Here is a 24,887-nt window from a genome sequence, read left to right on the forward strand (position 1 = left end):
GTCCAGGTGGAAGGCTGGGGTGTGAATGCCCCTAGGACAACCTTAAACAGTGTCAGATGGGGAGCTGGGAAGTAAATAACCCAGCTCCCTTCCTCTCCATTTGAATGTCTGATCCTATTCTGTGCCTTCTCAGTTCTCCTAAGGTATTAAGTGCCATTGGCCTAGAGTGGTAACTGGCTTATGAAGGTTCCCCCTCAGTGTTTTCTTTCTGTTTGGTTGTATTTTTTTTTCAAAAGATTTTTTTAAAGACACAGTAACAGAGAGAGGTAGAGACAGAGAGAAAGAGAGGTCTTCCATCCACTGGTTTACTCTAGCCGCAACAACCAGAGCTGAGCCGATTGGAAACCAAGAGCCAGGAGCTTCTTCTGGAGCTGTCACATGGGTGCAGGGGCCCAAAGACTTGGGCCATCCTCCACTGCTTTCCCAGATGCATTAGCTGGATTGGAAGTGGAGCAGCTGGGACTTGAACCGGCATCCTTATAGGATGCCAGCAGGCAGGCTGGAGCCTGCTGTATCACAGCACTAGCTGCCTCCCATCCCTGTTGACTTTTCCCAGTCCTCTAGTAAGAATTTCTATGACTGCTTCCTGTACAAGTGTCCAGCAGTTTAGTCCTTGTCTCAGGATCATCTTCTTGGGAAGGTAAAAGTAAGCACGCATGAGTGTGTTTGTAAAAGGAATACTGTACTTCATGTTGTTCTTAGAATGAATAGATGCTGACACCTGACTCAGATTACATCACCAGGGAACCAATTCACACCAAGTAAATAAAAATTCCAGACAGGCTGAAATTAGAAGGCATTCTTCAGTGGCTCTAACCCAAAAAGTAGTATATGTCCCCTCAGCTGTCAGGCAGAAGATGGAGATCTTGCTGCTATTATTATTATTTGCCATTAACTGAGGGAAAAATATCACTCAACCCAGATCATCCTGATAACTACTTCAAAGAAGGATGTGGGGAAGGAACAGACTGATATTAAAATGTTATTTCACTAAAATAGTCATCGAAAGTGCAAAGAGTGTGTTTATTATGCAGGATGCATCTGAGCATGATTAGATGTTTGGCAGAATAAAAACAAGGAAAGCATGGAAAAAGCCCAGCGAAAACCAGCCAGATCCAAAGATTTACTCAAAAAAGGAATAGATAGAAAACTGCTTCTTAGGATCTAAATGCTGATGTAAAACTTCTCCATTTTTCCTCTACTTTCAAATAGTCACAGTTCATTCCGGTGATGATTGCAGAATTCATCTGTTTATGGACAACTCATGGAAGGCCAGGGAGATCATCACATTATGTGTTCTGTTGATTGCCCTCCAGACTGATTCACAGGCTTCCCGTGAAGCCAGAGAATAAACAGTAACTTCAGTGCTTTGTTCTGCTCCACGAAGAGAAAAAAAGAAAAGTATTCGTTGACTAAACACCTAATAAAGAAGACAAAAATCAGTATTCACAGAAGACCAGATGAATAAATTAAATGTGTGTGCGTGTCTGTGTGTGTGCATGTGTGTGTGTGTGTGTGTGAGAGAGAGAGAGAGAGAGAGGGAAGGAGGGAGTGAGGGAGGGAGGGGGAGAGAGAGGAAGGGAGGAAGGGAGGGAGAGAGAATGAGAGAACCTGACTTACTGACTAGGAGAGCTCTTTCAGAGGAACTCAGAAGATTCCTGTTCTCTGTTCCTTCTATAAGCAGCAAGGAAAAACTCAGTTGAGAAATTTGTTTTCAGTTCTGAGTTCAGACCTCCATCATGTTGTAGAAGAAAACCCAGTTGAAAAGCTGAAAATATTCTTGATTTCTTTTTTTTTCTTGAGAATTTCAGATAGTTCCTATTCTTCTAAAGCCATTTATTAGACATTTTCAGAAATTATTTCACTAAATCCATTCTTACATGTATAATTCTAACAAAACCAGCTATTTTAGTTAGGATCCTTAGTTTGCAAGTAACAGAAAAATACATTAGATCTGGCTAATTTAAGGACAAAGTAATTCACTGGCAGGACTGGGGAAAGCTTTGAGAGTTAAGAGAAAAACTGAAGAAAAAAACATGAGAAAAGCACCCAGGAACGAGTGATACTCCAGGAACCCTGGGAGCTGGAACAGAGTGACAGGCTCATTGGCCACCACAGATGGGATGAGCCAATCTCCACTGTTTGGGCTGCCTTCGTGTCAACCCATCAAAGGCTGGAAATACTGGGAAAGCGTAAGATGTCCACCTTGGCACCACCACCAATTCCTTGGCAGAGAGATAGCGAGGGATCTTGAATGACAGTCTCCCCAAGATGGCAGACTGAGAGGCAACATTTATTTCTCAAAGGAGAATTAGGTTCTGGAAACAGAAGCAGGGCCTACAGACCCTGAGGACTAGGCTAGGATTGATCAATGGTCACTAATCACTAAGATGGCACACTTGTCAACAGTCAGCCTTGGACACTCTGCTTCACTGTCTCATGGTCTTACTGTTTGGTGATTTGTCTAAAATCTTTATAGCCCTAATAACCATCACAACAGTAAAATGTTTATAGCAGGGACCTCTTTTGGAGGACATTATTCACTGTTGACTGGTTTCCCTCCCTGAGCCCTGAAACACTGCTACCTTTTCTCATTAACTCTCCAAACTCCAAAACACAATAGCCCTGCTGGGTAGCTCTACTTCTCCTGCTGTATACGGTCTTTTATAGGCCCAAGTTTGCAGATCAAATGGTGTCTCTCTGAGTTCTAATACATGATCAGTTGCCATGTGCTAGGAACTTAACACAATGTTCGTGGTGTTAGGTATTTTACAGCTGTGTTCACCTCTACAAAAGTAAACCCTACTGTATAAAGCTAACAATGATAATGGTAAGACAACAGCCCTTGGGAGTCCAGTCAGACGATGTACTTGATGGCCTTTGAAAACCGCCGAGCTGTCAGGAATATCCCTTCACATTATATCTTCTCCCACAGCATGTAGTAAAGTAGAACTATAAGAAGCTATAAATAATCCCCTTGGTCTTTTATGATTCTGTAAATCTAGGGCTAATGTCATTTACAAAGTCATTAGAATAACTACTGGCCAGATTACTTCCTAAAACAGTTTCACAAATTGCTCTTTCTTGTTTTCCTAATAGAGAGTGTAGAGATCTGACTTAGAGCTGAACATAACATTCCCCCTTTGAAGTTTTCAGTACCTGTAATTTCCAGATAAGAACTCCCAATTTTATAAAACTCTTGGTGTCTACCACCCATCCTGTGGGTGTGGGAGGGCTAAGAATAGGTACTAATCAGTGCTCTGGAGTTACCAGATACAAGCCCTGGTTCCAGCAGTTAGTTTATATAAACTGGATAAGACCTTACTCTAATAAAAAGCCTTGATTCCTTCACTGGTAAAATGAGGCAATGATGATACCTCCATGTGCAGTAAATTTTTAGGTATTTAGTTAAATTTTTAGGTATTTAGTTAAATGTCTGATAGTTCATAAATGCCAATTATGTGTTAGCCAGATTCTTTAAAATAACGACATTGGGAGAAAATTGCTTCTGCAAAGACTTCGAAATTGATACACTAGATGTCCAGGGAGTCTCCCTTTTTAGCTAACAGACTCATTCCCCCAGAACTCATATTTATGTCTTAGCAAAATTAAACATTTCTTTATGACATCAAATAAATAACTGAAATACAAATAAAATACAAATAAATAACTGAAATACCGAAGCTATATATACTGAGAATCTAATGCAGAGTTGACAAATAATTGGAGAGAAAAATGGAAGACGTTTAGAAGTGTCCCTGAAATATCAGCAGGCTTCATGTCAAAGGACAAAGCCTATGAAAGCCTGTAACAAAGTGACTCAAACATAACTGAACTGCAGATACTGTATATAACACTATGTAGTGTATATGACACTCTATATTCCTCTAAGTGACAAAGGAGAATCTCAGGGTTCATACCAGATAGACGAGGTCAGTTTGCGCAAGCCACCATCCCACAGTGAAAATACAGATTCCTGGGAAGCATTTTGAAGTTGCTGAAGTGGCAGGAGTATATGAAAAGTAAGGCTAAGCCCCATGAGTGTCAGCCCTCATAGAGTCAGCTTTAAAATATTATGGGAAAACATGTCACTGGTAGTCTAGATTTCTCTACTAATACATCAGTACCCCAGTAAAAATGCTAACTGATGATGGCTATTTAGTGGTAATCATTCTCCATTAATTTTCATGGAAAATAACCTCACATGTTCATAATGAAAAGATATAAATGCTAACTCAAACACAGCCCGTCTCAGTACCGTACTTGTGGTACAGTTTATAAATGGCCTCAGGGAAGGTCTGTGACTCCAATTAAATAAGAAACCAAAAGATGTCAAATCAATGTTCCTCTCAAGGGCTCTTCTCAGACCAGGAAGCCCAGGAGATTTAGCTAGCGGGAAGTTTATTAGTAAGCACGTTAGCTCTTTGGGAACACTGCGGAAGGATCTCGTCCTAACAAGGTGCCTTTGCTTGATCTGGTACTAACGCTTACACACTGCTATGGGCTTCATTAATTATGACGATAAGCAACAAATCTCTGTTCTTATTCCCAGGTATTATAGCTCCCACATATACCAGCAATACTTATTCAATTCTTGGGGTTCCACATTCTCCCAGTGGCATATTTTTATTTAAAAATAAAATATTTAACGGTGGAGGCCACACATTATTATAATGGCTTTAGTGTAAATTAATTTAAGTCTGGGGGGAGAAGATACTGAAATACATGTATTTGTGTTACTAAAGGGGAAGTGAGACTGAAGTAAACAGGAATGCAGCTGAGGTAGTTCGTAGATACAAAATACCATTGTGCTTGAATGCCATTTTTTCAAATTATGATAAATGAGATGTTTTTCTGCAAATATTTATGCCCTTCCTATTCCTTTTTCTTTCCTTCTTTCTTTTTTTTTTACAGGCAGAGTGGACAGTGAGAGAGAGAGAGACAGAGAGAAAGGTCTTCCTTTGCCGTTGGTTCACCCTCCAATGGCCGCCACGGCCAGCACACTGCGGCTGGCGCACCGCGCTGATCCGATGGCAGGAGCCAGGTACTTATCCTGGTCTCCCATGGGGTGCAGGGCCCAAGTACTGGGGCCATCCTTCACTGCACTCCCTGGCCACAGCAGAGGGCTGGCCTGGAAGAGGGGCAACCAGGACAGAATCCGGCACCCCGACCGGGACTAGAACCCAGTGTGCCAGCGCCACAAGGCGGAGGATTAGCCTAGTGAGCCGCGGCGCTGACCCCTATTCCATTTTGAGGATAAGATTTCCTTGCCCCACTGATTTTGGGTCTGGGCGCATGACTCACTTCAACCCATACTATGTGACCATGAAGTAAATCGAGGCCTCGCCTCTATGTTCAAGTTTTGACTCACTCTCTTGCTGCCCTGCCATTTATTAAGTACTGACCCAAGGAAGTTAAGCAGGACTGAACCCAACCCGTAGCCTTGAGAGAATCAAACCCAGCCAACACACAGCGCAATAGAAATTCATTGCAGATTACCTACAGGCCTGTGGCAAGAAAAAATGTTGATTATTGCAAGCCATGGAGCTAAACACTGATTTGTTATGCAGCCTACTGAACATTAATTGTTAATAATTGAACAGAAATTCACAGTTTAATAATAGCTAATGATAGCTGAGCTCTCATCTTGGGCCTGTCACTGAACTAAGGACTTAACATCCGTAATTTGTTTTAATTCTTAAACAACTTGGAAGGGTGGAGCTTAGTCTCCTGTTTAAACTTTTATTTTTTTTTTTTTTTTTTTTTTTTTTTTTTTTTTTTGTTTTTTTAAAGATTTATTTTTATTTATTTGAAAGACAGTTACAGAGAAAGGTAGAGATAGAGAGAGAGGTCTTCCATCTGCTGGTTCACTCCCCAGATGGCTGCAACAGCCGGAGTTGAGCCGATCCGAAGCCAGGAGCCAGGAGCTTCTTCCAGGTCTCCCATGTGGGTGCTATCCCAGGTTATAGCAGAGAGCTGGATCAGAAGTGGAGCAGCCGGGACTAGAACCAGCGCCCACATGGGATGCCGGCACTTCAGGCTAGGGTGTTAACCCACTGCGCCACAGCGCCAGCCCCTATATAGTAGTTTTAGTTCTAGTTTTCTGAGGAACCTTCACATTGTTTTCCATATTGGCTACACTAATTTACATTCTCACCAACAGTATATGAGAGGTTCCCTTTTCTCCACATACCTACCAACTCTTGTTATCTTTTGTCTTTTTGATAATATCCATTTGATGTGAGATGATGATATTTCATTGAGGTTTTGACATACATTTCTTCTTTTTTTATTTAATAAATATAAATTTACAAAGTACAGCTTTTGCATTGTTGTGGCTCCCCCCCCCATAACCTCCCTCCCACCCACAACCATCCCATATCCCACTTCCTCTCCCATCCCATTCTTCATCAAGATTCATTTTCAATTATCTTTATATACAGAAGATCAACTTAGTATATACTAAGTAAAGATTTCAAGACTGCACCCACACAGACACACAAGATACAGAGTACTGTTCGAGTAGTAGTTTTACTGTTAATTCTCATAGTACAACACATTTAAGGACAGAGATTCTACATGGGGAGCAGGTGCACAGTGTCTCCCATTGTTGATTTAATAATTGACATTCTTATTTATGATGTCAGTAATCACCTGAGGCTCTTGTCATGAGCTGCCAAGGCTATGGAAGCCTATTGAGTTCACCAACTCTGATCTTATTTAGACAAGGCCATATCAAAGTGGAGGTTCCTTCCTCCCTTCAGAGAAAGGTACCTCCGTCTGTGATGGCCCATTCTTTCCACTGGGATCTCATTCACTGAGATCTTTCATTCAGGTCATTTTTGCCACAGTGTCTTGGCTTCCATGCCTGAAAAACTCTCATGGGCCTTTTAGCCAGATCCGAATGCCTTAAGGGCTGATTCTGAGGCTGGAGTGCTATTTAGGGCATTTGCAATTCTATGAGTCTGCTGTGTATCCTGCTTCCCCCGTAGGATCATTCTCTCCCTTTTAATTTTATCCTTCATTATTTGCTGACATTGGTCTTATTTGTGTAATCTCTTTGACACTTAACCTATCTTTTTGATCAATTATGTACTTAAACTGATCACTTTAACAAGTGAGATGGCATTGGTACATGCCTCCTTGATGGGATTGAATTGGAATCCCCTGGCACATTTCTAGCTCTACCATTGGAGGTAAGCCTGAGTGAGCATGTGCCGAACTTTGACATACATTTCTGATGATTAATGATGATGAGTGTTTTTTTCAAGTACTTGTTGACCATTTGTATATAATTTTTGCAGAAGTGTTATTCAGGTTATTGACTCATTAAAATTGACTTTTTTTTTCTGTTCACTTGAGCTCCTCTTGTTGGATGAATAATTTGTATTTTTCCCATTCTATAGGTTGTCTCTTCACTGCTTTAGTCTCCTGTTTAAACTTTTAAGTGATTGGCCCAAAGTCATACGGTAAGCAAGTGGCAGAATTAAGATTCAAACTCAGGGTGACCAGATTCCAGTGCTCAGGAATTTCCACTGTGCTGCGTCTTCCTGTCAATTTAAGTGCTCATTTAGATCAGTAGGGAAAGGTCAGACCCCATTCTTGTAGTGGTCTTGACTTCATTTGTCTTACCTTAATAACCACTTATTAAATACCGCATACTATTAATTGAGTTTGGCACACAGTGAGCACTCAATGTTTAAATGTAAGTTAGTTATTATTAGGGTTTTATCCTGTGGATGTGTAAACAAATTTCAAACATTGAGATCATAAAGCAATAAAATGATTAAAAAAGTAGAAATACTGTGGTGCTAGCAACATTTCATTTGATGCAACTGAAGAAAGAAACCACCTGCAAATGTTTATGTTAAATAATTGATTTCTGCCTAGTAAAAATTGAAGTTTAATTTCATTATCAGAGGAAATAAATCTACTCTGTACTTTATCCTTTCATCTTTCACACTGACAGCTTTTATATTCTGCACCATTGCTTGGACTATAAACTTGCTTTGGAAAGAAAAACCAGAAATTCCCCCCAAAACATACAACCTCTCTCTCTCTCTTTCTCTTGAGTCTCTCTTTCTCTGTTTCTCTGTCTTTCTGATGTTTCTACCAGCAGAAGGAATTAAATGGAGGCCAGAAAGTTTTTAGATAGCAAAAAAAAAAAAAAAAAAAGAAAAAAAAAAAGCCTAAATTCCAAAACAGTATTCAAGATGTACACAGAAAACATTGCTTTTTCATAAGCAATTTTTGAAGCTTTTAAAAACTGATTTATTTATTTCAAAGTGTAGCATAGAAGGGGAGAAACAGAGAGAGAACTTTTCCTCTGTTGGTGCACTCCTCAGATGGCTGCAATGGCCAAGGATGGGCCAGTCTGAAGCCAGGAGCCAGGAGCTTAAACTGGATCGCCCACATGAGTGCAAGGGCCCAAGTGCTTGGGTCATCTTTTACTGCTTTCCTAGGCCTGTGGCAGGGAGCTGGATCAGAGGTGGATTAGCTGGGACACAGACCAGTACCTGTACGGGATGCCAGCGTCCCAGGCGGCAGCTTTGCTCCACTATGCCACAACGCCAGTCCTAATATTTTGAAGCTTTTAAGAGTTAGAAAGGACAAAGTACTTGTTGAACTGCATACCCATTACTAATTAATTCTGGGATCGTAAACCTTCTTGATTAAACATCCTCAGTTTACATTTAGGGAAATCAATGTATTTATGATGTCTCTGGTCACACAGCTAAGAATGTTCATTGAAGATTCCAAGGAAAGGATGTGCTGATCAGACAAAACAGTTGCTCTGATTTGAGTGTGTCCCAAACCTCGTGTGTTGGAACCGGAATTCCTGAACGCAGTAGTGTTGGGAGGTCAATCTCTTCGTCTCATGAGTTGCCAATTCTTCCCCCTGGAAAGACCAGATTAGTTACCCACAGAGCAGCTTGTTCTACAGTTCAGTTTGGTTTCATTGGCTTACTCTTTCTCCCTCTCTCTCTGTGCAATCCTTCCCACTCTCCACTGTAAGCTACTCTCCAGCACTGTACTCTGGGAATTCCCAGCCTGTGAGCCAAGACGAATCCCTCTCTTCTCTATAGGTACCCAGATCCAGGCACTTTGTGATAGCAATAAAATAAAAGACCAAGATGTTTTGTTTTGCTAGAACCAGGAGAACCAGGGCAGTAGCAAACGGGACAAACACAAGACCCAGCAGGGCCATTCAGGGTCAAGTTAGTGAGTGAAGGCAGACAGGAAAGAGCATAGGAACCAGGGAAGACTCTGATGCGGCAGAGCACACAGGTGCTTGGACAGGCCTGTTGATTGCCCACCCAAAGGTCAATCTGGACTTGCAAACAGAACCCCGATTCTGTTAAAGTGAGCACCCAGAATGGATGTAAACACTGTCAGGATTCCATTCACATTTGCTAGCAGCTGGAGCTGTCAGGTGACCCAGTTCTGGCCAGTGAGAACCAAGTGAAACCTCCACAGGACTTCTGGCAAGATTTCTCTTCAATGACCTCTTTCCCTTTCTGACATGATGGTGGAAAGGGTTGGAGGGGGAAGCCGGTCCACGGAGGACAGCAGCAGCAGCAGAGGAAGACAGGGAAGGAGAAGGAGAAGATAGTGCTGTCAGGCTTTTGCAGCTCAAGATTCCTTGTGAAGAAAGCCATAAATACCCCCTAGGGTTTAAACACCTGTTACGTGCAGGAAAATGAATTCCTACCAACTCTATGTTCCAGCTAACGGAGCAGCTGCTAATCAGCTTCCCCTGAATGCTGAATGTGGGAATGCAGGCCTCCTGTTGCCACAGCTTCCAATAATCTAGAAATATGAAATTTTTAAAAATGTTATGGCCATTTACAAAAAGACTGCTAAGTCACATTATTGAAACCTCATACTTACCTAACAACACATACCTTCAGGCCGGTTCTATCAACTTTGTAAATTCTGCCCTAAATTAACTACCCATTTTGCTGGCTTGTCTTGTAAAGAAAGAAAAAAAAAACACAAAAGGACAATCAAAAATCAGTTATTAGGTGCCCATTGCATCCTTCAGATAAAATAAGCCAGATTTGCTTTTCTCAAAACACAAGAAAAAGCAATGGCTTCTCTATACAACTGGGTTTGGATTTAAAAAGAAAGCTGAATTATTTGGTCATAGATATGATTGAATCTGTTCAGGTATTTCAATGGGTCTGTTTTCCAAATTGATTGTTCATTCTCTTGATAAGATCTCAGAAACTGACTGCAGAGCTACTTGGAGTTTAGGGCTCATGCAGCTGCCATCAAAAGAAGAAAATAAGATCCTTTGTATGGCAGTGGTCAAACCAGAGACCTGCTTCTAATCTCAGGTTTATTGTGTGTCTTCAGATACTGCTCTCAGGTGGAACAAAAATAGCAGCAGTGATAGGAAGAGCCACAGTAATAGCAATGACATGCCCTCTGTCCAATCTAGGCCATGAAATGGATCTCTGTTGTTTTTATGTTGGGAAATGGCCAGCCCCTGCCCTGTATGTTGCCAATGGAACTACATCTGACACTTGCCTACCTCATACCTGCAGGTGAAACCACATGACATGGGTCACACTCAGGTTCATTCTTTCCTGTCTTTCCCATCTGAGAAAATGGCAACGTGATCCAGCCCATCAATTCTATTCAATTCCCTTATCTAAGTCACAGTGAGCCTGTTGGCCCTGCCTCTTAAATCTGTTATGTACCCCATGTTTTTTCTTTACTGACAATGCTATCAGCTTGGTTCAAGCTAAAATCATCTCTTGCTGGGGCTCCTAGAGTTCGAGCTCATTTATCATTGGGTTCAGATTTGGCATGAACTGGTTACCATTGGATGTTTCTGATGAAGAAAGAGTGAGTGTCCAGCATCATGATTGTTTTATTTCCGTGGATATCTTCAAAATCATACTCAACCAAGGAGACTTCACTGCAAGTCAGAAAAGTCAGAGTGCTGGGTCAGGAATTCTCTCAGTGCAGGACAAATTTAGAGGTTCTTGAGGATCAGGAATCTGCCGTGCTGGACAAACTAAGTCATCAGGTACCAGGTCACCTATTTTTAAACACAGTCAATCTTCCTGGGTGATTTTCCCACCTACGTAACACCAGGAGGGAGACCAAGCTTTTAAGCTCGTGAGAAGTTTAAGGGAACCTGGTGAATGGAATAGTCTTGTGAAGTGAAATCAGTTTCTACCCAAAGCCTTGAAGCAAAAGGTAGCTTTTAATTTCAAATTTCTGCTTCTCAAACAGAACTAAAGCATCTAGGCTACTGGGTTACTAGATTTCCTTCAGGAACAATAGTATTCAGTTGGACCATGTGAAATTGCCATTTTTGCAGGTCCAAAATAGTCATATAATAGCAATTTCTATAATTTAACCTAATTAAAATACTAGCGTGTATTTATTATTTACTGTGCATTAGAAGCTATATCACATTTTTTGTGTGCATTATATGAAAATGTTTAGCAAAATTAATGGGGTCAATAATTATTGGCAATTGCAATCATACCTAATAAAGTACTTAATTCCATAATCTATCAGATATTATTATCCCATTTTTATCAGCTAATGAACTGCGAGTGAAACAGGCCAAGTAACTTGCTCAAATCCCAACTAGAATTAGGTAGGGCAGTCATAGATAATGTACGCTCTATGAGATCTTAAATACCACAAGTTAACTGCTTTACTGAGTACCTACTAGTTGTCAAGCGCTTGGAATACACTAATTCTAGCTTTCATAAAAATACGTGAAAGGTAAAGCTGATCTGCACTATGAAGAAAAGTGAGCCTCCACCAAGAGGTGGAGCGGCACAGAGCCAGAGCACACGGGGCACACAACTGTGATTTAAACCAGGATTGGAGACTGGGCAGAGTAGCAGGAAAGATACCCAAGTGCTACATCAAAGTGCCTGGGTGCAGTGCCCAACCTCAGCTTCTAGCTCCAGCTGCCCTCACTTCCCACCTGTGCCGGCCCTGGGAGGGGTTTGCCCCCTAGGTGGAGACCCAGATGGTGTTCTTAGTTGCTAGTCTGGCCCTAGCCCCACCCAGACACTTTAGGCATTTGGAGAGTGGTATATGTGGACATGAACTCTCTCTGTCTGTTCATTTATCTCCCCCTACCTCAAATAAATAAATAAATAAATAAATAAATAAACCCAGCACTATCTTATTCCTAGTGCTTTGTATATAATGACAAACTTTATATCGGTGGCAATGTACATATGTGTACACACAAACATTGGTGTGTGTAGTGTGCTAAGACTATTCAGTTGCATTTACAGAAAGAACCCCGTTTTCTTCGGCTTCTGGAGACAGTCTGATGTATATGACTCTCTCCAGTGTACGACGTCCGTGCTACTCCGCACTGGGCTGAGGAATGAAAGCCGGGATCAAGAGCCCAAATTTGCTCTGGTTCGAATTGCTGCTGATAGCTTCCTGTTCCCTGGTGAACTTCCAGGCCCTTCACTTCCCCAGCCAAACTTCCCTCCTCCTCGTACTTTCCCTCGGGGAATGTGTATGGAATGACTCACTGAAACACTGTAAAAATGAACAGGTCTTTCGAGTCTGTGAGCCAATACTGAGAAATCTGGTACAGACCCTCAACCAAAGGGAACTCATTTCGTCCACATTAAGATGGTAAGAATGAGTCAACTCTCAGGAACCTCAAAACTTTCATTGCAATAAATACAAATAGTGTAAAGCAAATGCTTTAAAACTTCCAAATTGTACCAAGCTGACCCCATATTCCACTCCTTTTATGTTTTCATACACTTTTTAAAGTCCAATGACAGCCTTTGCCTGGAATTGTTTTCTTTCTACTCATTGTTGTCACTCCCTTGCCCGCAAAGGAACGACACTGCTCACAGCTTATCGGTCTTCAGTAGACTTTTAATAAGAAAATAACAGCGACAGAGAAAGAATGAAGGGAGGAGAATGGAAAGAAAAGGCCCCCTCCTTCCTCAGCACACAGCTTATATACAAAATCTGGCCAATTGCAAGCTCAAGTCCATGCACAGAACACTCCAATCTGCTGTCTGTTCACGCAGTGTGCACGCATCCTCGGGCCAATCAGATGAGGTGTCACGCAGCAGGCAGGCTCACCGCGCAGTCCTCGGCACCATCTTGTTGTTTACAACATTCTCAACTCCTCTGGAAAGTTCCAACCGTGGGAAAGCATTGCCCTAACTGAAGCTAGCAATATCCGCCTTGTGATAAAGACACAGCAACAGCTATCAGACTGACCTTGACGTGGGGGCTCCATGGCTGCGCATCCCATGGAGCCCCACAATTGTAATTACCAACATTTCAATTCTAAAGAGAACTCAGGGGGCCTGTGTTGTGACACTGCAGGTTAAGGGACCACCTGCAGAGCTGGCATTCCCATATTTGCTCTGGTTTGAGTCCAGGCTGCTCCACTTCTGATCCAGCTCCCTGCTAATGTGCCTAGGAAAGCAGTGGAGGATGGCCCAACTCTTTGGACCCCTGAAGCAATGAGGGAGACCTAGAAGAAACTCCTGGCTCCTGGCTCCTGGCTCCTGGCTTCAGCCTGGCCCAGCCCTGGCAGTTGTGGTCATTTGGGGAGTGAACCAGTGAATAAAAGATCTCTCTCTCTCCCTGTCTCCCCCCAACCCTCAGATGGTTAGAATTAATAACTACCCTTAAAATGGAAAAGGATGTGATTAGGAGTAACTTCTTTACATTTTGGATAAACACAGAAGTTGCAACATTTATTATCCAGTATGTGAAGACATTTGCTGTGTTTACCAATCATGAGATGTTGGTTGCAAGCACAAAGTCTGAAATCAGACACAAATGGGTTCCAATTCTGGCCCTGCTATTTATTGGCTGGATAGCTTTTTGCCTCATTTCTCTCACCTACAAAATAGAACTGGTTTCAGTTCCTGGTTCATAGGATATATTTTTTAAAAGATTTATTTATTTATTTATTCCTTCATTCCTTCATTCATTCATTTTAAAGGCAGAGTTACAAAGAGGCAGAGACAGAAGAAAGAGGTGTTCTATTTGCTGGTTTACTCCCCAAATGGCCACAGCAACCTTTCACAATTAGGCATTTTCCAAGAATGTGCTGGCCCTCAAAGGGGCAACTCTTTATAGAGTCTATCTTGGAAAACTCAACAGCAGAGTGAAAAAGACAAGAAGGCTGAAACACCAGCCCCTCCCCCCTAAAAAAAGCCAAGGACAACAAGATTTTTCTGTGCTTATATATTTAAAAAACAGCATCCGACATCTTTGAAATCGAAAGTTCTTAAAACAATGGCCGACACACAGCAAATGTTCAATGGGTTATATAGCATCTTTATTATCCTACAAGCTTTGGAAATGAATCTTTTTGTGAGCAAGAGAAAATTAAATTGAACAGGCTTAAGAAAATATAAAAGCAAAACAGCACAAAGGAAATGTGGTAACTCACATAACTGGACAAGTGTAGAGTATTCTCAGGTTCAGGTACACTGGGGTCCAGGGCTAACCAATATCCTCGGGATTCTGAGCACTCATAGCAGCTTCCGTTCTGCCCTTGCAAATACATACCTTCTTTTCCAATAATTCCACTACAGCCAATAGACCTGTCCACCGGGTTATAAATCTTTCCTACCATCTCTCTACTGGTGCCTCTGACTCTTATTGTCTAGTCTGTGTAGGCATCTCTCAGTCACAAGGCAGTAGAATGCAGTAAACCCCACATGAATTTCAAGGTCAGAGAGAGGAAGAGAAATGAGTCCCTCAAATAGAACCAAGATGCCATTACTAGGAAGAAGAGAAGGAGGGACCATAAAGTCAGAGGTAAGGTTCAAGTCCTCAGGAATAGTTGCTTGAAACGTGAAGTGCCAAGATAGATGAGTTTTCATGTAGTTAATCATGTAGAAATCAGAAGAATTTGTAAATGACAGTCTCTCTCCCTCTCTCTTTCTCTTTCTCCCTCTCTCCTCCCCTCTCTCCCTCCCTCCCCCCACCTTTTTTTTTCTAAAAGGCCTCTCCATGTTGAATTTGTTCTTTCTACACTGAGTCAAGTCAATATTCTCTGTACTATATTAAACTCTTTTCAAGGCTGCTAGCCTATGACTGGCCACATACAGGATGTTATTTCACAGTTCAGTTAAAGTCATTTCTAAAGGTATTAAAGTCTTGGAGACAGCTTCCCTTGTGGAAAGGTTACAGCCTGCATCTCTGTGTTCATTCTTTCTTTAATTCTCAACCCTAAAGATTAGGGGTCACTATCACCATAATACAGACAGGGAAACTGAGGCTCAACATATCTAAGTGAATTATAAAAGCCATGTAAAGTGTGAATGTGGCCCACTTGTGCTTCTAATCCAAATTTGTCCAACTCCAAGCTTGATTATTTTCCTATAATGATTGGCCATCATTTTTCTTAGCAAGAGCTATGAAGAATTCCTTCCTTTTTTGCCCTTTCTCCATATTTGAAATGGTCTATAAAAGAGGTATAATGGTCCTGATTGCATTGGAAAGTCTGCATACACAAGAGATTTTTTTGTAATGACACCAAGTACAGATAAAAAAGCAGTTTCACAATTGCTGAGACTTTGCCATTTCCAACAAAGAGCCACCAAACTGGAATCTCTCACATTCCATCTCAATGCAAAGGTGGATGCTTTAAAAATACCTGAAAATAAATCCTTTGTTTTTAAGATTTTTTAATTTTATTTATTTGCAAGGCAGAGTCAGAGAAAGAGATCTTCCATCCAATGGTGCACTCCCCAAATAGCCTCAAAAGCCGGGGCTGGGCCAGGCTGAAGCCAGGAGTCTGGAACTCCATCTGGCTCTCACACATGGGTTCTGGGGGCCCACGTTCTTGAGCCATCTTCTACTGCCTTCCCAAAGATTAGCAGGGAGCTGGATAGGAAGTGGAGGAACTGAGACTTGAACCAGTGCCATATAGGATGCTGATATTAACCCACTGTGCCACAGTGCCAGTCCCTGAGGAAAATCCCTTCAGCTACTTTGAGTGAATCAAGAATGAGAAAGCAGACCTTGCCCATTCCATAAAGCCAGTACACATGATGGCATCCAATGTCAAGAAGCCACAACCCTCCCAGGGATTTCTCTGGCCACAGGTGTGTGCCTGGCTCCCTGGAGGAACAGACCATGTTCCTTGTGTCCCTATGGAAATTCTGCCTCTCACAAATGCTAGTGTGACACAGAGAGGGATTTTGCAGAAGGGATGTGTGTCATGCTCTAGAAAGGTCTGGTAGTTGTTTTTGAGGTTCTTTATTGTGTTTTGAGTTTATAAGAATGGGAGCTGGGGGGTGGGAAGCTGGCATTGTGGCGTAGTAGGTTAGGCTGAAACCTGCAGCACCCACATCACATAGGAGTGCCAGTTCGAGTCCTGGCTGTTCTACTTCCCATTCAGCTCCCTGCCAATGTCCTGGAAAGGCAGTGGAAGCTGGCCTGAGTCCTTGGGCCCTGCCACCACTGTGGGAGACCCAGAGGGAGTTTCAGGCTCCTGGCTTTGGCTGGCCTGGCTCAGACCCAGCCCCAGGCTCAGCTGGAGAGTGAAGCAGGTGAAACACCTCTCTCGCTCCTTCTCTCTGTCACTCTGCTTTCAAGTGCATAAAATTCTTCAAAAATGGGGGTGTGGACACCTGTTGAATTGATGGAAGGGACAATTTTCCAGAGTTTACTGTTATCTAGAAAGATTCCTATTGCATCGTTCCTTGCGGTCAGCCTCAGTTGTGATGAAGGGAGCTTTACAGCTGGGTTTCCTGCCTCCTGGAGAACACAGGGATGTTTCAGGATGTGTTCCCATCCCATTAGGCTGAGACTGGGGACAATGCTGCCATTCCTTCATTCACTTCCTTCCTAGAAGCCCCTGTCTGCATGAGTGTCCATGACCAGTTCCCCACATATGATGGACTGTGCAGAAAGGTTCCTAGGCCTGGTGACCCTAGTGGTCAGCTCAAATGCTCTGCACAGGTGGAGTATACACAACACTGAAGGATTTGAACAGAGAAGCTGAGATGATCGCGTCACTCTTAATTTTCTTGTCATTGTTCCTTGTATTACATGTGTTTTCTTTCTGAATTTGGCTTTTTAAAAAACTCTTCTTGGCTCTTGTTACGTGCATTTCCTTCAGAATGTGTGCTAGTTGGCACAGAGATACACACACGTGCGCATACATACAAATCAACTAGATAGCTAGTCCACAGTTAGAACTAGTAGTAAATATAAAAGTATTAGCAGCTTACAGATTTTTCTCCCAAGCCTACAACCAACATGAAAAGTAAGAATAAATAAAAATTTTCATTATTTCTTCATTTTAAGGCAGCCCACAATGTGCAGAAATTGACTTTTTTAAATACTGGTGTCCAGTGCATAGCAGTATATATACAATGGTCATAGCTCAATAAATAATTTTTAAGTGAAGGAAAGAACAATTTGCAGCTGTGTAAATTGCTTGGAATCTGGTAATTTCTTCTGATATTGACATCATGTGCAAGAGACATTTAATGTGTGATTTCTTAGTGCCCCTTTAAGCTGTTTATGGGGCAGAGGTTAGGGCTAAGTAGCTGAAAAAGATCATTCTAGATGCCCTGAAACAGGAGAAAGGAAGTTACATGTGGTTGGCTGGAAGACTAATAAAGGATGATTTTATACACAGGTTACTCCTGTGGGCAACTGGAAGCCAGTGGCACCCAGGTACAGTGGGAGGCTGTGTATATCAGCCCTCAGAATCATGGGGCAATTGCCCACCTACTCCAGTTCTTCACTGATTGAGACCTGTCTCTGCAGGAAGGAACTCCCCAGCTCTCACGGTCTGTTCCTCCAGGGAGCCAGGCACACACCTGTGGCCAGAGAAATCCCTGGGGGGGTTGTGGCTTCTTGACATTGGATGCCATCATGTAAATACTGGAAGGGTATGCACAGTGGAAACTCACACATAGGCTGTAGCAGTCTCCAAACGACCCCCAATAGTTCCCATCTCCTGGTGTTCATACTTAGAAACTTTCTCAGATGTCCTTGTGTCTGTTGGTTTAAATATAGTGACACTATGAAAACAAACTCTTTTCTACTTGGGCAGGTATTTGGCTGCGCTGTTAAGACACAGCTTGGGACACACAACCCAGATGGAAATGCTGACTGTGACTCCTGACTCCACTTCACATCCAGCTTTGGGCTAGTGTGTACTCTGGGAGGCAGCAGGTGATGGCTCAAGTTCTTGTATCTCTGCCACCCATATGGGAGAACCAAGTAGGGTTCTAGGTTCCTGGCTTCAGCCTAGCCCAGCCCTGGCTGTTGCAGGCATTTGGGGAATGAACCAGCAAATGGAAGACCTGTCTCTGTGTCTGACTCTCTGCCTTCCAAGTAAAAGTAGAAAAGTAAAGAATTTCTCTACAGTTTTCTAATGACCAAATGAGACCTTCATAATTTATCCCTACTACCAAGGTATGCTGCCTGTAGCTTAAAGAAGACTAGATCTGGGCAGAATTTACCTGACTCCATTTTTTGTATTGATTTAAATGAGCCTAACATACGATATAGAACAAAGACTCACTGAACAAAGTAACTGAAGTTGTAATTTATACAAATATATTTGAACTAAAATGTATTATGGTTAGATGAGAATCAATTCAGTTTACACAATTGATTCCTAACTCAGGTTTATTTTGTGTTTGCCAAAAACTATTGAGTGAAGCTCTGAGCTACTTTATTCCTGAAATAACTAAATCTAGAAAAGCAGTCATTAGACAACATGAAGTCTGGATATAAACAATATTGCAATTTGGGAAGTCATAAATTTAACAACACAGAGATGTTTACTTTTTAAAAGATTAATTTATTTATTCATTGATATGAAAGGCAAAGGGATGGAGACGCTCCGGGAAACCGAGAGAAAGAGGGAGAGAGAGAGAGAGATCAATCTTCAATGGGCTTATTCATTCCACAAATTGCCACAACAGTTAGGTCTGTCCAACCAAAAGCTAGGATCTAGAAATTCCATCCAGATCTCCCACATGAGTGTCAGGGACCCAAATATTTGGTCATCAACAGCTGTCTCCCAGGGTGCATTAGCCAAAGTCTAGATCAGAAATGGAATAGCTGGTACTCAAACCAGCACTCCCATGAGATGCCAGCTTTACAAGTGATGGCTTACAGTCCCAAAGGGACAAATACCATATGTTCTCCCTGATCGGTGACGACTGACTGAACACCAAGAGGGAAACCTGTTGGAGTGAGGTGGACACTATGGGAAATGGTGGCTTGATCAGCATAGCCCTGACTGTTAATGAACAACTAAATACATTATCCCTCTTTGTAGTTTTTTTATCTGTTCTACTTAATATGACTGGTTTAGATCTGTAATTGATGCACAGTTATTCTTAAGTGTTGAAAATTAACTGAAATGTGATCCCTGTTGAACATGGTGGTGGGAATGGGAGAGGGAAGAGATGTATAATTTGGGACATGCTCAGGCTGACTTGCCCCAAGTGGTGGAGTTGGAAGCATACCAGGGGATTCCAATTCAATCCCATCGAGGTGGCATGTACCAATGCCATCTCACTGTTCCAGGTGATCAGTTTCAGTTCACAGTTGGTCATGGTGAAGGGACTGGGAGTCAAAGGGAGCACATAGACAAGTCTAGTACCTGCTAACGCTAACTGATGGAGTAAATAAAGGGGAGAGTGATCCAACATGGGAAGTGAGATACTCAGCAGACTCATAGAATGGCAGATGTCCTAAATAGCACTCTGGCCTCAGAATCAGCCCTAAAGGCATTCGGAGCTGGCTGAAAAGCTCATGAGAGTATTTCAGGCATGGAAAGCCAAGACACTCTGGTAAAAGATCTCTGCGAGTGAGATCCCAGTGGAAAGAACAGGCCATCAAAGAAGGAGGTACCTTTCTCTGAAGGGAGGAGAGAACCTCCACTTTGACTATGACCTTGTCTAAACAAGATAAGAGTTGGAGAACTCAGAGGGCTTCCATAGCCTTGGAAACTCATGACTGGAGCATAGGGAGATTACTGATGCCATAGACAGGAGTGTCAATTGGTAAAGTCAACAACAGGAGTCACTGTGCACTTACTCCTCATGTAGGATCTCTGTCCTTAATGTGCTGTACATTGAGATTTAATGCTATAACGAGTACTCAAACAATATATTTCACTTTGTGTTTCTATGGGGGTGCAAACTGTTGAAATCCTTACTTAATGCATACTAAACTGATCCTCTGTAAAAAAAAAAAAAAAAAAAAAAGAAAGAAAGAAATTATCAATTCCCAACTTGACTCTCACTGGGATTAAACATGACAATAGGTCTGCTCTGATTTCATCATCATTTAAAAAAATCATCTATTATTTTTCACTTTATGTTTCTGTGTGGGAGCAAACTGTTGAAATCCATACTTAATGTATACTAAGCTGATCTTCTGTATATTAAGATAATCGAAAATGAATCTTGATGTGAATGGAAGGGGAGAGGGAGTGGGAAAGGGGAGGGTTGTGGGTGGGAGGGACGGTATGGGGGGAAAGCCATTGTAATCCATAAGTCGTACTTTGGAAATTTATATGCATTAAATAAAAGTTTAAAAAAAAAAAAAAAAAAAAAAAAAAAAAAAAAAAAACAAGTGATGGCTTAACCAGTTTGTACCAGAATGCTGGCCAAGAGATTTGTTTGTTTACTTGGAGCACAGCCACCAAATCACTGTCACTTCAAACTGGAACATTCTACCATGTCTGAATAAGTATAATTCATAAGCCAAGTTTTAAAGGAATGTACATATTTTGATAACCTGTTCACTCTGTTGGTGAGGAAGGAATTCTCATTGTTGGTTTATGGGCATGGCCAAACATGAATCCCCTGACACCGGAGGGATAAGATTGACAGCAGTTTGTTAGTTATATATACTCGAGAGCAGAATGAGTAGTCAGGAACCATGGGAGGTAGGCTTTGCAGTATAGAGAATGGAGTGACCCTTGGTGTCTTATAGGCAGGTGTAGTTGGCTAGTTTGAACAGATCCATGGGCTGGCAGGGAACTGAAACCCATTGCTAGGGGGAGAAGCCATAGCTGCTTGTGGTCTTTTTAATAAATGAGACTAGCAGATTTTATCTGCAGTAGAAAAGTGGAGTGGACAACTGGCTCTGAGGTCATCTGAGGCACTCCTGATTTTCCCAGATATCAACACATAATGTTGATTTTAGATTTTGTACTATAATACTCTTAAGAAATGTCCATACTAAGAAGCCTGTAGTCTCTGTTCACAGTTCCTCCTGAGATATCAATTAGATAAATTGACCATATAAACTGGCATAGTTGTCAGACATAAACTTTTCATACCCTTTTCTTGAAGGTAGATCAACTACCTGTAAAGACTATACATGCCATTTTTACGAATTTCCTACTCAGAGTTGGTTTGGGTTTAGAAAAACCTACTTGCTTAATATTTCTAAAGAAGGTCACAGTCACTAAAGTTCATAAATGATGTTAAAGACTGTGAGTTTTTGGAGCACAGGCCCCAGATTTCTGCCCTGAGAGAAACGTTGGAGCAGGTTGGGACACTTCCACTGCATCTCCCTGGTCAAGTTCACAGCCGCAGCCACAGAGTCACACACAGCCTGTCCGGTGGTTGTGCCAGCCATGAGATGGCTTTGTCCTATCCTGGTTGCTATAGCCAATTGAGAAAATGAAGAATTCAGGAAAAATGCATTTCTGGAAATTTTCTCAGTGTTGCTGAGCACTGGATTTGATAGGGAGTAAAGGTGTCATAAATTCCTCTTGGCAAGTCTGTTTCCTTTCTCGCTGCTTTTTCTTAAGATGACAGATTATCAGGTTGGATATTGCTTCAAGAAAGGTGATAGCCTTAATTGGGTAAAATTCATTTTGGTTGTATGTTTCAAGGGAGCAGAAACCTGGGAGGGTTTCTCACAGGTCTTAGAGCTGATTAGTGCATTTAAAAATGCTCTGTTTTCTGGGACCCTTGGCAGACTGCTTAGAGAAACAAGGTGTCAGTATTGAAATTAAATTCATTAGAGTTTTAACCTCAGCTTTCCTACCCACATGAAGTATCAAAATGAGTAAGTGGGGGCCAGCCTCCCATGACGCTGGCATCTCATGTGAGCACCTGTTCATCTCCTGGCTGCTCCTCTTCCAATCCAGCTCCTTGCTATGGCCTAGGAAAGCAGTGTAAGATGGCCCAAGTTCTTGGGCCCCTGCAGCAGAAGTAGCTCCTGGCTCCTGGCTTCAGATGGGCTCAACTCCTGCCATTATGGCCATTTGGGGAATGAACCAGTGGATAGAAGACCTCTCTCTCTGTCTTTCCCCCTCTCTTTGTAACTTTATCTCTCAAATAAATAAACAAATAAATAAATTTTTTTTAAAAAAAATTAGTGATTTGAAGCTTCAAAACCTCAGTTTCCACTTCTTTCTGAAAAGTTTGACTAAATCCGTGATGTGACACGTGCATATTCACACACATGCCTGTATTTGCACTTCCGTTGGGGTAAAATTAGAAACAATACAATCCCCAAAGTCAACCTAATTGAGACAATTTCTTTTTTTTAAGATTTATTTATTTATTTGAAAGACAGAGTTACAGAGAGGCAGAGGCAGAGAGAGAGGGGGGGTTTTCCATTGGCTGGTTCACTCCATAAGATGGCTGCAACAGCCAGAGCTGCACTGGTATGAAGCCAGGAGCCAGGAGTTTCTCCTGGGTCTCCCACGTGGGTATAAGGGCCCAAGCACTTGGGCCATCTTCCACTGCTTTCCTAGGCCATAGCAGAGAGCTGGACTGGAAGTGGAGTAGTCGGGACTTGAACCGGCATCCAAATGGGATGCCAGCTCTGCAAGTGGTGGCTTTACCCACTACACCATGGTGCCGGCCCCGAGACTGAATTTCATGCATACTGTGTGACCATAAATTCGCTATGTACATGGTTGCTCATTGAAGAGCAACCATGACACAAATAAAACCTTATAGAATGTGTATCTACAAAATTGCAGACAGAGAGACATCACTATAGAATAACCTGGCAATAGATTAGGACCTGGAAATTAGTACTGTTTTCAGTCTTAGCACTGACCCTCTTTCCATCTCTTTGACAAACACATTTAACTGATTGGAACACTTTTTATGCTAACATTACCCAGAGTGTAAAGCAAAGATAAATGATTGATGGGCAAATAAGCATCTTGTAGTAAATCTGAATTATCACAGTTCAATAATCTTTTGTACCTGTATATCTGTTTCCAGATTGTTGAACCTCTTCACAGAATTTTAAGAATTTGTTGAACAAATTATTGTTTCGTGTCCTCTTAGCCTACTGTTAGCCACCCAGTGCTCTGGATAAAGAGAGTATAGCATAAACAACCAGGAAGACACAATGGCCTATTCACATTCAGTTTAGATCTCAGTAGACAGGCAGAAAGGCCATAAGGAAAAGTAAGGAAAGAAACTCGATGTGTGAAAAATGTCTGGCAACAAAACAGGGAAGGGCTACCAGGCTCTCTGGTTGGAAGAGCGCTGTAGTTTAAAATACGTTGGTTAAGAATGGCTTCCCTGAGACAGTGGCATTTAAACAGAGACATGATAGAAGATAACAAGAGTGTTCTAGGCTTCAGCAACAGCTAGAGCAAAGGCCCTGGGCCAGAAGCACAGTTGAAGTGTTGCATTCCTGGAAGAGTAAGGATGTCACTGGGGCCTAGGAAAGTCAGTAGAAGAAACTAATGCTGTATGGCAGGGGCAGACAGGTCATGGTGAAGGCTTTGGATCCACCTTCATGGAAGATGAAAAGGTTAGGAAAGACAAGTGGAATGCTCTGAAAGACATTTTAAAGATAATTTTACTTGCTGAGTTGAGACTAGATTGGAGGGTGTAGGATTAGGGGGGAGAACCAAACAGGGAGCCCCTATTTGGAGAATCCAAGTGCAGGGTAATTTTGGCTTGTGCTGTGTGGATAGTAGTGGAATTGATGAGAGGTTACATGACTCTGGAAACACTCTGAAGATGGAACCAACAGAACTTGTTTACCCCCTAAGTGTTTCGTTGGAGCCTTGAGAAGGAAGGAGCTAGGTATGTGAGTACTATGAAAACGGCAGATTGTATGAGATGAGCTGGTGAGTCAGGAGTCTGTGGACTGTTATTTTGAAATACCTACATGGTCTACTGGGTAAGGCACATCTACTGGTTAAGATGCTCATGTCCCATATCACAGCCTGGGTTCAAGTCCTGGCTCCCAGTTCCACCTTCCTGCTACTTAATGTGCTTACAGGGAGGCAGATCTAAAGATTACAGTAGTTGTATCCCTGTCACCCATGTGGGAGATCTGGATTGAATTCCAAGTTCCTGGCTTCAGCCTGCTCCAGCCCTGGCTGTTGAAGGTATTTGAGTAATGAACCAGTGGTTACGAGCTCCCCTCTCTTGTATACTCTCTCCTTCTCAAATAATAATACTAATACTAAGTGCCTATTAGACAATCAAATGGAGATTTCAAAGAGATAGTTGTTTAGGAGTCTGGAGTTTTGATCAGAGAACCAGACAAGAGATTTAAACTTGAGTACCAGAGCCTACATTGTGGACATCCAATATTTATGGGAAAATGAGGCAGGATCAGCACAAACAGCTTCCCCTGCATCTTCTTTATGATCCTTAGGAGTGTTAGACTTTATGTTCTCCCAATGTGTGTTCTCCCCCGAGCTGTGTTTCTCTGCAGGGTCATGGACAGGCCCACATGAGGGGTCTGACTGTAGAAGAACGGCTCTTGCACAAGACAGATGTGAATTAGCAGGAGCTTAGGTTGGTTGTTTGCAGCTTGCATCCAAATTGCCACTGACATAGCTCCCTTTAGCTTCAGGCATAGCAAGGGAAAGGGACTTCTTTATTTGGGGCTTGGAGGCAAGAAGCAAGCAGCCCTAGTCA

The 24,887-nt window shown here is 42.1% G+C and overlaps 1 protein-coding gene across 8 annotated transcripts in view; it reads left to right on the forward strand.

The window, feature by feature from the left end:
* Window positions 1-24,887, forward strand: part of LOC138843963 (uncharacterized) — a 291,590-nt gene that overhangs the window by 221,353 nt on the left and 45,350 nt on the right. The window contains exon 4 of one of the 8 annotated variants that reach the window (XR_016214239.1): window positions 1,213-1,423. The exons of 3 other annotated variants lie outside the window; for them this stretch is intronic. The gene's annotated coding sequence lies outside the window, so the exon portion shown is untranslated. Of the gene's footprint in view, window positions 1-1,212; window positions 1,424-7,406; window positions 7,430-24,887 lie in introns of those variants that run through there. 4 more of the 8 variants (XM_089305472.1, XM_089305470.1, XM_089305476.1 and 1 more) reach the window with 4 other exon arrangements.

This window comes from Oryctolagus cuniculus, chromosome 10 (assembly GCF_051225735.1).
Source record: "Oryctolagus cuniculus isolate XC-2025 breed Fujian yellow rabbit chromosome 10, ASM5122573v1, whole genome shotgun sequence".
Taxonomy (NCBI): Eukaryota; Metazoa; Chordata; class Mammalia; order Lagomorpha; family Leporidae; genus Oryctolagus; species Oryctolagus cuniculus.